The 11,999-nt window shown below is 39.0% G+C and overlaps 1 long non-coding RNA gene across 1 annotated transcript; it reads left to right on the top strand.

Annotated features, from left to right (window-relative positions):
- The first annotated feature begins 377 nt into the window (after nucleotides 1–377).
- On the top strand, nucleotides 378–11,715 carry LOC138920624 (uncharacterized). The gene is made up of 3 exons (XR_011432107.1): nucleotides 378–485; nucleotides 9,091–9,176; nucleotides 10,456–11,715. It is a non-coding gene; the product is annotated as an uncharacterized lncRNA (long non-coding RNA).
- The last annotated feature ends 284 nt before the right edge of the window (nucleotides 11,716–11,999 follow it).

The raw sequence follows: 11,999 nt of genomic DNA, 5'->3' as shown, positions 1-11,999 counted from the left end.
GATCAGTGCAGGCACACATGGGCGTGTCGATTTCTGTGTTGACTAACAGGTGCTTTCACTGCCTCGTGTAGCTTTTCTGATCAATGCTGCATGTGGGAACATAGTTTTGGTACCACTTGCCATACATGTTGATGTGTATGTGATCGCTACTGTTATCTAATCTTACCAATTTTAACATTTAACTTTTGGCTTTTATGCCTTTCCCCGTAAACTATCACTTGATCGTAGGGTGCCTTCTGCCTGAGACGAACACTCCATTTTACTGTGTATGAATATAATGCCAGAACCCTGAGTCCGTGGACTTTGCAAAAGAAAGAAAATTGCAGCTTTGCATAATCTCCATATAGCAGCAACCACTCGTGCCTCTGTGGAACACACAGTAATTCAGTGTTCTTTGGCAGCTGCAGTGCTGGGAGTCGCCACTTTGCTTGCTGTGTGAAGTACAGCAAAGGACTGAATCTTCTGGAGCCTCGATTTCTTCTCCAGTATGAAGAGAATCAAATCTATCTCAGAGTCCTTGTGAGGATTGCATGAGACATGAGTGTGCCAGCACTGTGTAAATTGTGGAACTATTGACGTAATGATATTCAGTTACTAAAGCATTATTGAGTCCCCGTAACTGTCTGACCTTGTGAGAGGAAGATTTTCTTTCGAGAGTTTTCTACTTTGTGGGAAGAACAGATGGCCAAACTCAGATCCAAAATAAACTTTAAATGGCATAGTTCCTTCTTAATTGAAGGCGTAGTATTACAGAGCCTTATTAGCATGCAGTGCCAGATTTGAGGGCTCTCAGGGTGACTAGCTCATCACAGTTTGCCTTGGACTTTCGTGGTTTTAGTATCCAAGGCCCGTGTCCTAGAAAGGCCCTCTGTCCCAGGCAGACTGGGACACTTGGTCACCTTTGTACTGTTTTCAGTGCTGCAAAATGGGAAGATGAACAGAATGGGAAGTGAAGATCCCACCATGTAGAAGCAATTAGGTTTCCTTGCAGCTGGAGGCTACTGGGCACAAGAAAATGGATGTCCTTGTGCCCGTATGATAAGTGTGGGCTGACACCTGAAACTCAGCACGTCCGAAGTCACACTGATGATTTTATTTATCTTTATGGTTCTTCCTTCTCTCAGTTCCTGCACATTTTAAAAATTTCTTGTTTAATTCTGATCTTTATCTCTGGTGAAAGCTTTACTGAGCTTTTAGTCACTTTAGAGTGCACAAGTTTTCTTTTATGCCATGGACCCCTTTGCCAGTCTGATGAAGCCTAATACTGCTATAGTTTGTTGTCCATATTCATAGTTGAAGACATGCTACATTTCACTTAGAGGTTAGTGAAAATAAAGATCGTCTACTTTGCCATCCAAGTTCATGGACCCTCTGAATTGTCTCCATGAGTCCATGTTGAGAACCTCTGCTCCTTCTCCATTGCCCCAATGCAGTTCTCTTTCCACTGTCCCCTTTTACGTTCCCACTGCCACCACCATGGTTCAAGACACTGTTGCTGTTTTCCTAACTGTTGCAGACTGGTCTCCCACCCCTAGTTCCATCTTATGCCCAGCTGATGGAGTAGTTTTTCTAAAGCATGCATCTGACTGTATAATTTCCCACCTCAAACCTCCCATGGCTTCCCATGGCCTCTGGGATTAAGTCCAGATTCCTTAGGAGTTCCTTTAGGGCCCTCCATAATCTGGCCTTTTTACTTCTAATCACCTACTCCCGTTTACATCTCCTAAGTTTCAGCCACATGAATTGTTCCTCAATCTTTGTGTTTTTCTCCCTCCATCCGTTATCCACGTTGCTCTCTTGACCTAGATTTCTGATTTCTACCATCTCTGCCTGACAAAGTTCTAATACCCTTAAAGGCTTACTTCAAATGTGAAATCAGCTAAAATAACCTGTTCCTATGCTGGACTCTCTTAGCACTTTATTTCATCCTATTCTGTTACCACATTCTACTTTTATTATGAGTATTTAATACTTATTCCATAAATACTTGTCAAGTACCTGTTGTCAGTGTGGCCCTGTTCTAGGGTCCGTGGGGATATAAAATGAAACCGATTTGGATCTTGGTTTTCAAAGGACTTAATTTTAGGTTGGGGGATAATGTGAACCTAAGTAACATTGTTTTCAAGGTGGAAGAAAAGAAGTATTTCAAGAGTCCAGAGGGAGAACTCACTCTGCTAGAGGGATCCGAGAAGGCTTTGTGGAGGAGGTGGCGTCCAAGCTAGCTTGGAGGATCAGCAGCCTGTGTGGATGCACACGGGGAAGGCATTCCACCCAGAGGGAATACCACGAACAAAGAGAGGAGACTGAAAGGAGCAGGGTGTGTTGGCAAAGGGGAAGTTTTGTCTGTTAATAAGGGGCCTCATGGAAGACCGGACTGGTGTCAGGTTTGTTAAGGCTGCCTAGAGAATGGCCACATGTTCCAGGCAAGAAGATAAGACTGTCCTGTACGCATGGAATCCATTGACAGGTTTCAACAAGCGACTGAAAAAATTAAGGTGATTTAAGAATAATTATGTGGCAGCAAAGTGGGAGGCAAATTTTACAGAGACACTGTAAACAAGGAGACTGATAACGCAACAAGAATAGGAGTAAGGACATGGGGGTGGCCTGGTGGTGTAGTGGTTAAGTTCACACACTCAGCTTCAGTGGCCCTGGGTTCGCAAGTTCAGATCCCAGGCATTGACTTCTGCACTGCACGTTAAGCCATGCTATGGCAGCATCCTATATAAAATAGAGGAAGAGATGTTAGCTCGGGGCCGATCTTCCTCACATACACATAAAAAGAATAACGACAAATATTTATTGAGCACTTACAGAGGGCCGTGCAATACCTTTACCTGCAATATCTCATTTATTGATCACAAATATTACTCATTCATTTTCACAAATAAGAAAATGTAAGCTTAGAGAATGTGGGTGTCCAGGTTTACCCCTGGTGACAGAGCTGGAAGTTGAACCCTTTTACTGTCTCCAGTAGTTGCTCTACAAATTAACTATAATCTGAAAGTGTTAGCAGTAGAATTAGAGGGGAAGATCCAAGAAGTGATACTTTTTTTTTTTTGAGGAAGATTAGTCCTGAACTAACTGCTGCCAATCCTCCTCTTTTTGTTGAGGAAGACTGGCCCTGAGCTAACATCCATGCCCATCTTCCTCTGCTTTATATGTGGGACGCCTACCACAGCATAACGTGCCAAGCAGTGCCATGTCTGAGCCCGGGGTCCGAACCAGTGAACCCCAGGCCGCCAAAGTGGAATGTACGCACTTAACCACTGCAACACTGGGCCAGCCCCTGATATTCTTTTTAAGTGATAGTATTTTTGTACTTTAAGTTTGAGGTGAGGAATGAAAAAGCAATAAATATCACCATGGTTGGGCTAAATTCCTGGACTGTCTTCACCAGTATTGGTCTCATCATGTATCTCCTACATAGATTTCTTTTATTTTTTAATGGTTTTTTTGCTGAGGAAGATTCACCCTGAGCTAACGTCTGTGCCAATCTTCCTCTATTTTGTATGTGGGTTGCTGCCACAGCATGGCTGCCAATGAGTGGTGTAGGTCCATGCCCCAGAACTGAACCCAGGCTGCTGAAGCAGAGCACACCAAGCTTAACCACTAGGTCACGGGGCCAACCCCCTACATGTGTTTCTATAGTAAAGAAATAAGACACCAGTAAGCAAAATATGTTGCGACAGTTTTGCCTCACTTTACAAAAACTCATAATACCAAAATGGGGAAAGGGTATAGTTACTAGTTGGGCTTGGCCTTCTACTTGGACTCCTCAGAAACCTTGCAGAAGAAAGTGGCAACAGCACTGGCTTGGAGATGTACCAAGTTATGCTTCCAAATATTCCTCTTGGGGATGTTTCCTGAATGTGAACTGGAATTTTTGAAGGCATTTGCCTCTGGGGGAAAGACCATTCTTGCGTTAGTACCTGTTTAAAGATGTTTAATGGTTTCAGGGCACTGGAGGAGTGATTGTCCTAGGCTCTGGTCAAGTCAGCAACATCCACCCGCCCCCCCCCACCCCCCCAAACAAAACAAGGTAGCAATAAAGAGGAAGAGCTAGTGAGTGTGCCCTTCCGGAACCACGAGATTGCTCTGCATCTCTTTGGTACTCTCTTCGCAATCGCTGAGGACTGTAAAAAGAGGAGCAGCCAGGGGCAAGGTTCATTTATTCCAGTCCCTTCTATTCCACCCCTCCTTGCCCTTTATACTTCAGGTCTTCTCCTGATGTAGCTGGAGAAATTAAACCCTGTGTATGTCAATCCTTCAAACTCAGGAAAAGCTTTTCATCTCCTAAACTTCAAGTATACCTTTTATAATACATTGAGTACCTCTTCCCCTTGGCTAATGTTCTTACATCACTTTGTCTATGTTTTATTATTCTGATTAGATCATAAGTTCCTTAAAAACAGAAATCACCTTTAAAAAAAATAAGACCTCCCACCACCTGCACGATTGTCTTGAATATGGTAGTGATTCAGTCTTGATTTGTCATTTTTCTCGTCTTTTTTTCTGATTTATCTCTTCTACTCAACGCTTTTCTCATTAAAAAGTTCAAAGATGCTCTAGAAAAAGGTTATTCATTCAACAATGTTCATTAGATTCATTCTATATGTCAGGTACCTCTGAATGTTAGTGCTGATTACTATCTCTTGGGGTCATGATTCTTAGTGTTTTTTGGGTCATCAACACCTTTGAGAGTCTAATAAAAGCCATTGAAACCTTCTCTCAGAAACACATACATACATAAAATAATGCTGCAACCCTGGCATAGGGTCTAGACTTTCTGACTTGATCAAAACCAAAACCATTTGAAAAAATCCAAAATCCTCTTCAGTGTGACATGTTTAGGAATTACCACTGCATTATCACGTATGATCTATCTATATAGACAAAATGTGTCAGCATTCATATGTAGTTGGTTGACCATATAGCACTAAGGGAACTATTTCAATATTTGAACTGATTTTTATTGTTGTTGTTGAGGAAGATTTGCCCTGAGCTAACATCTGTGCCAATCTTCCTCTATGTTGTTTGTGGGTCGCCACCACGGCATAGCCGCTGATGAGTGGTGTGGGTCCACACCTGGGAATCAAACCCTGGCTGCCAAAGTGGAGCATGCTGCACTTAACCACTAGGCCTGGGGCCAGACCCAAACTATTTTGTTTAATCATAAAGACTTTAAAGCAAGAAATGGCTGTCTTTCTGCCACTAGAATTTGGAAGGCAAAATACAATACAGCATCATTTTTTCATTAAGGTAAGAGGTCTGATTCTTCAGTGATAAAAGCATTTTTCAAATTATAATATGTCATATTGGTAAACCTAGTTTTTGAAATGTTTGCCTTGTGTTTTAACTTTTGTGCCATCTGAAACATATATAATCAAATTCAACTGAGAACTAAAGTACATAAATGAGATTTTTCATAGCACATTTTCCCATGAGATTATTATAATTGATGTTTCAATCAATGTTTGTTTATTATCTTGAAAAATTATTTATTTTCACTGAAGAGAATGAGTAGAGTGTGCATGAGTTATTTTCAGAACAGTTTACCAGTGGATTTCTTTGTATTACTTCCACTGTGCTGCTCTCCCTAATTAGCATCAGCATTTGCTAGATTTTATTGCAGAAAGACTGGCAAAGAGAAACCCTGTCATCTGGAACCTGAGTTCTCTGAATTTGTATAAAACTTGTACATGTAAAAGGTGCAGAAAGGGAACAGAAACTATCATTTGAGAATTTCTTCTCTCTGTGAATAATTAATGATGGAATAACTGGACACAGCGAGATTTACAGTCATCCGCAGCTCCTTACTCTACCTGGAAACCTGTGGCAGTGATTATTATTTCAGTAAGACAAAGCTGTTGAGATTCCCAAAAAAGAGGAGATTTCCAGTGACTTTTAGGCATCCAGTGGGACGGAATTCTTTGCTGCTGGATTAAGTCTATTTTTTTTAAACTTATTTATTTATTTATTTTTTTGGAGGAAGATTAGCCCTCAGCTAACTACTGCCAGTCCTCCTCTTTTTGCTGAGGAAGCCTGGCTCTGAGCTAACATCCGTGCCCATCTTCCTCTAGTTTATACGTGGGGCGCCTACCACAGCATGGCTGCCAAGCAGTGCCATGTCCGCACCCGGGATCCGAACCAGCGAACCCCGGGCCGCCGAGAAGCGGAACGTGCGAACTTAACCGCTGCGCCACCGGGCCGGCCCCGGATTAAGTCTATTTTAAATGGTAAAATGATCTGATTAAAACAAAAAGAATCTTCTACCCATGAAAAAGATCCCCAGGCAGTGCAAACATCATCACTATCATCAGTGAACATTATCGAGGTTCTTTCAAGGGTAAGTCACTCTGGGAGGTACCAAGCTTGCAAAGCATCACCCATGGCTGTGTCTTTTAGGTGCTCACAACTAGACTGTTACCCACACCTGGGCAGGGACCGTGTTTTTATTTATGTCGGTTTTGTTACATTCAGATTTCTTACACCTTCAATATTTACAACCATGTCTTGCCTATAATAGTTGCTAAATAAATATATGTTGAACATCTGAATCAACATCTATTAAAATAATTGGAGAGAAAAAAATAGAAGAGTTGAAGGAAAGCTTCTGTTTTGTAATGTAGCTTTAAAAAGAAAAATGTTACATTATGTTCTTTTTTTTAAAACACCTTATGTGTTATTTGACACATACAAAATAACATATATGATAAATGTACATCTTTAGGCATAATATTAAAATAAGCTCCAGTGAACCCACCACCTATTCAAATAACTAGAAAATTACCAATACTGTGGAAAATGCTGGTGTTCTCCCCAATGTGGTCCTCCTGCCTCATCCCCAGCCTGAACTGCATTATCAATTCAGGGGTGGTCTAACTTTGAGATGTATAAATCAGTAACAGCGCTTTACAGAAGGCACATCTATGTAGTTCTTTATTAAGAATTACACATTTAGAGCCAGCCCCACCCAATTCCTGTCTAGTGGTTAAAGTTTGACGCACTCCACTTTGGCAGCCTGGGTTCTGTTCCCAGTCATGGAACCACACCTCTCATCTGTCAGTAGCCATCCTGTAGCAGCATCCCACATAGAAGAACTAGAAGGACTTACATCTCAGATATACAACCATGTACTAGGGCCTTGGGGAGGAAAAAAGAGGAAGAAAAATAGAGGAAGATTGACAACAGATGTTAGCTCAGGGTGACTCTTTCCCAGAAAAAAAACAAAAAATCAAAAAAAGAAGAAGAAGATTACACATTTAGTAAGTGAATGAAAAATAAATACATTTGTTAATAGTCATGTGGAAGATCATTTATTACAGGCCCTTTGGATATCATCAAAAAACAGTAAGCAAAGTTACTTCTATGTGCCAAATCTTGGGTACATGACAACAGTTTACCTGTGCACACAGGGAAGGCATGAACCAGAGTTCATTTCCTAGGGTCTTGTTTTGCCTTTCCTTCCCTCTGGTGGTGTAAAATGATTTTTGAGATGTCATTTTTTTTGAAATTTGCTTTAAATTGCTTTTCTATTTGTCATGTATGTTTCCTATTTCATAGTCTCAAAACTGTCTTTAATCATTTGGGCTATGTTTTTGCATAGATTCTGAGTGAAACTCTCCCTGTGAGTTTTCTTTGAAGAGATTTTGAGTTATAACACTGGCTATAAGTAAAGATTTACTAAAGCAGAACATAAAAGAAAAATAAAGACCCAAGCGACACACAGAATGGCATTGTAGTAACATCGTATCAAATAATTCTTACATCAATATGTACCAGGTGCATCCTTTTATACAATACGTATTATAGTCTATTATGTCTAGTATCATAAACTCATAAATTCCAAAGAAATACCATATTGTAAATTAACAGAGTTCCTTTCCAGGACAATTTTCCCCTTCTTGTTAACCTTTCTACGTCTGGTTTCCATTGCAGTTCTATATGCAGCCATCAAGTAGTCTTTCTGATTTCTTTTAATTTTTTATTTTGACATAATTTAAGACTTACAGAAAAGTTACAAGAATGGCACAAAGAATTCCATGTCCCGTTCACCCATGTTTCCCATATGTCAACATTTTGGCACAGTCACACGTGTTCTCCTGTGCTCACTCGTGCCCACACATTCCCCCCTCCCCTCTCGGCAGACATGATGTCCGTTTGTCCCTAAAAATTTCAGTGTGTAATTCCAGAAATAAGGTCATTCTCTTGCATAACTAGAGTACAATTACCAAAATCAGGAAAAGAACATGATACCATTGTCTACTATTGTCTAATCTATAGTCTTTATTCAAATTTTGAAAATTGTCCCAATACTGTTCTTCATAGCAAAATAAAATTCCAGATCACGCATTGCATTCAGGTGTCATGTGTCTAGTCTCATTTACTCTGTCTTTGTTACAACACTGACTAATTTACTGATTTCTAACCAATCAACATGCTGAGAATTTTTAAGGAAGAAGTATATTTCAAATAGTTGAATTAATCACTGTTATGATACACAGGAGAAGTTTTAGATGCTAATTATCTTATGTTATATTCATTAAAATTCATTCCCAAAGAAATGGTAGAACAAAAGGTGAGAAAAAACAATTTAGAATTCTAGACTTTTTTCCCCCATACTAACCCAATCCATGTTTTTTTACAGTTGAGAAAATAGAAAACAGAATGAGACAGATTAGGTAATTGATCACAAGTCCTCCGGCTCTCCTGATTCCTGGATCTCTGTAGTTTTCTCTATGGCATGTAATGCTCAGTGGAAAAAAGTCATTATAAAACTCTGAAAGTTGTACATTGATCTATTTTTATTAATTCTATCTGTATTCATTAATTCTATATTAGTATAGAATTGGTATATTTGTATTTTAATTCTATATTAAATCTATATTAATTCTGTATTTGGTTTGCCCTTAAGAATTCTGCCTACCAGTAGTCTCTATCTATTACATATTTATCCTTTACAATAGGTGTATCATAGATATTTTATTTATGTTATTTGAAATGTAATGCTTGTTATATATAGAAGTTAAATGTGTCTTAAGACCGTCTACCCACAGTATTTAGACAGCAGTGTGACACTTTGTCTAGGACACAGGTGTAATGTGACCTATGTGCTTCACGGAAGACAAGCTGGGCTCCAGTCTATGTCCTAAAGGAGAGGAACCTTTTAACAGGTACTGCTCTAAAGTTTCTACCCAAGTGTCCCTGATAGGAGAGGGGACCAAAGAGGTTACAGCTACAGGCCTGAGGGTGCAGCCTGAGCTGGTATACACAAAGCTGCACATTTCTTTAAAACTATGTATTTCGTATTTAAAATTCATACACATTATGTGTTTTTATTGCTTAAAAAGATGTTGGCCCCCTAAAAACCACCTAAGAGATAGAACTTATTTTTTCCTGTAGCTTCAAATACCACTGTACATCACCACCCCACAGTTTGAGAAAGATGTGAAGAAATTTATGAAGAGAGTTGGCGGAATTCCATGCTTGGGGTCCAGACAGAACAAGTGTAGTAACTCATGAGTGGCTGACAAGTAAAAGGCAGTCTGTGGAGAAGGGCACAAGTGGCACTCGAGTGCAGTAAGGTGGAGCAGAGCAGTCCTGTGGACTTTGATGCCACCATGAGGAGTTGGAGAAATACAGTGAACAATAGGCAGATTGGGAGGAAGGAAACCAGGATTCTGCTTCTCTCTCTGCTGATCCTTTGCCATGTGACCTTGGGCAGGGCACTGAAATCTGGGCTCTGATATCCTTATATGGAGAAAGGCAGGACTGGAATAGGTGATTGTGTTTCCTTCTGGCTATAATATTTTGTGGTTCATTATGAACTAATAGAATGCATTAGCTTGTTTATAGTTCTTATGTTTCTTAATTTACAATTAAATCTGATAGACGCTCTTAATATTATTACTAGCCATTTGCTGCTGATAATATGCACTATTTATTTCAATGCAACCGGTGTATTTACACTTTTAAGAATATCTCTGTGAAATCTAGGCCTGCCATCTTATGGATCCTAAATGGTACTACCGAAATGCAGGGTAGTATATCTGTCAGAGTCAGGAGATGATTTTTGCACAGATTAAGAGAATACCTGCTTATGTATATGTAGTTTGTTTCCAAAAGAGTTTATGCAGTATTTTGAAATTTATTTTCTTTGACAATTCTTAATTTTAACTCTCTAGGAGAGAATCCAAGTAAATCTAAGATTTTTTCCTACTTCCCACCTCCAATTTTAATTGTTCATTGGTCCTAATAAGTATTTTCTAGGCAACATTTCATTTTCTAAATGGCTATAGGTAGTTCCTTTGCTTTTGAAATTGTTTAGATCAAGAGAATGGTTCTTTGAAGCGTTATATGGAAGTGCTGGCATGCATATTTTATGAAAGCTGTGATCAGCTACTCATCAACGATTGTGAAATATAACAGTCTTCCTTTTCTCTTTTTATATAGCTGAAAAGTGATGAGAATGGATGGTTTTCCAATGCAACTTGGATGAGTGTTTGTGGAATTCTCTCCTTCCACCCCCTGCTGACGCACCTTAGCATTTCTCTTCTGTCACATAAAGGATCCAAAAACACAGAACTTCTGTTCACAATGAACACGGGGGAGTTAGACAGTAGGAAACATTTTTCAACTCTTTCAAAACTGTAACTTTAAAATATTGCAAATGAAAGACCAAGGGAAACAGACTGCTTCCCAAGTGAATTGTGGAATTTGTGTCTAATTAACTTTCTTTTGTCCAAAACAGATCCAAATAAAGTTATTTTGCCTCCCTTCCCACTAATATAATTTGAGACACTGAAATATTCTAAGGATTGCTTTTGATGGGCATCCTGAAATTTTATTTGGGGCAAAAATGGTAATTCTTCTGTTTAAGGTTGCTGATTTCATGAAGCTTTTCAAACCGTGCTCTGTTTCCCACTGGTTTTCAATTTGTTTGCAATATGCTTCAGTGTTTGTGGAGGTTTTAATCCCTTTCCAGCTGAAACGTGATTATTATAGTACAGTAGAAGGCAGCATTTGGACATGGCTGATGGTGCAAGCACTTGCTGTAATTAATTTTCATCGGTATGGATCCTTACAGCTGAATCAAACAGCAGCAGCCCATATCAATCGTAGAGAAATATAGGGGGATTCTCTCCAAACCGTTTTAGCTTCTTGGGGCTCCATTTTTTAGCTGAATAGTGACGTGGGCTGAGATTACCTCCTTCCTGCTGCCTCCTGGAAGGTTAATGCTTTCTCGCATCATCTCATGATTTAATTATCAGACCCCGTTTCTTTAGAATTCTCTCTCCTCTTGTTTGGCTAAGTCCTATTATTGACTTCCAGGAAACAGTTTAAAGTATTATTTCCACGTTGAGCCCAATCAAGACTGTGACCTCCATATTTTTCTGTTTATTTTGGTTATGTATTTCAAGATTTTTACAAATAGTTAAAATATCTTAAAATTCTAGTTGAAGATAAAAATGTATATTTTTTTAGTCTGACTCTAATAATTTACTTAAAACATGCTTGAGAAAGCTTTTGGTTTTTACTTCCAGCTGCTCAATTCATGCTTCAGAATTTCTAAATCATCTACATGTGCTTTTACTCTTAAAATATGCTGTCATTATAAAATTAAATGACTATGTCAAGTGCCAACAATGTATTTTATGGAAATGAAATGGTTCACAAAAATAAATCACTGTAGGAAACATATCTCACAAATAAGTGTTTTGTGAGGTTCAAGTTTCACTTAAAAAGGTAAAGATTGAAATAATTCTAATGCTATAAAACCTGGTTTTGGAGAAGGAATGCAAATGTGTAATTTACATGTTGAAACATAAGTGTATAGCTACCTATTACATTTCAAAGTTTAGTTTCCTTTTACTCCTGCCATGAGAATATTCCAGTAGCCATAAATCCAAAAATTAAATCATCGCTAATTATGTGCCTTCCATTTAAATATGCAATTAAAATCTTTAGGCAATTACTTTTGGAAGAATAAGGTACCA

This window comes from Equus caballus, chromosome 24, assembly GCF_041296265.1.
Source record: "Equus caballus isolate H_3958 breed thoroughbred chromosome 24, TB-T2T, whole genome shotgun sequence".
NCBI lineage: Eukaryota > Metazoa > Chordata > Mammalia > Perissodactyla > Equidae > Equus > Equus caballus.
The sequence above is the reverse complement of the archived record's forward strand: the minus strand, read 5'-3'. Positions and strand labels throughout refer to the sequence as shown.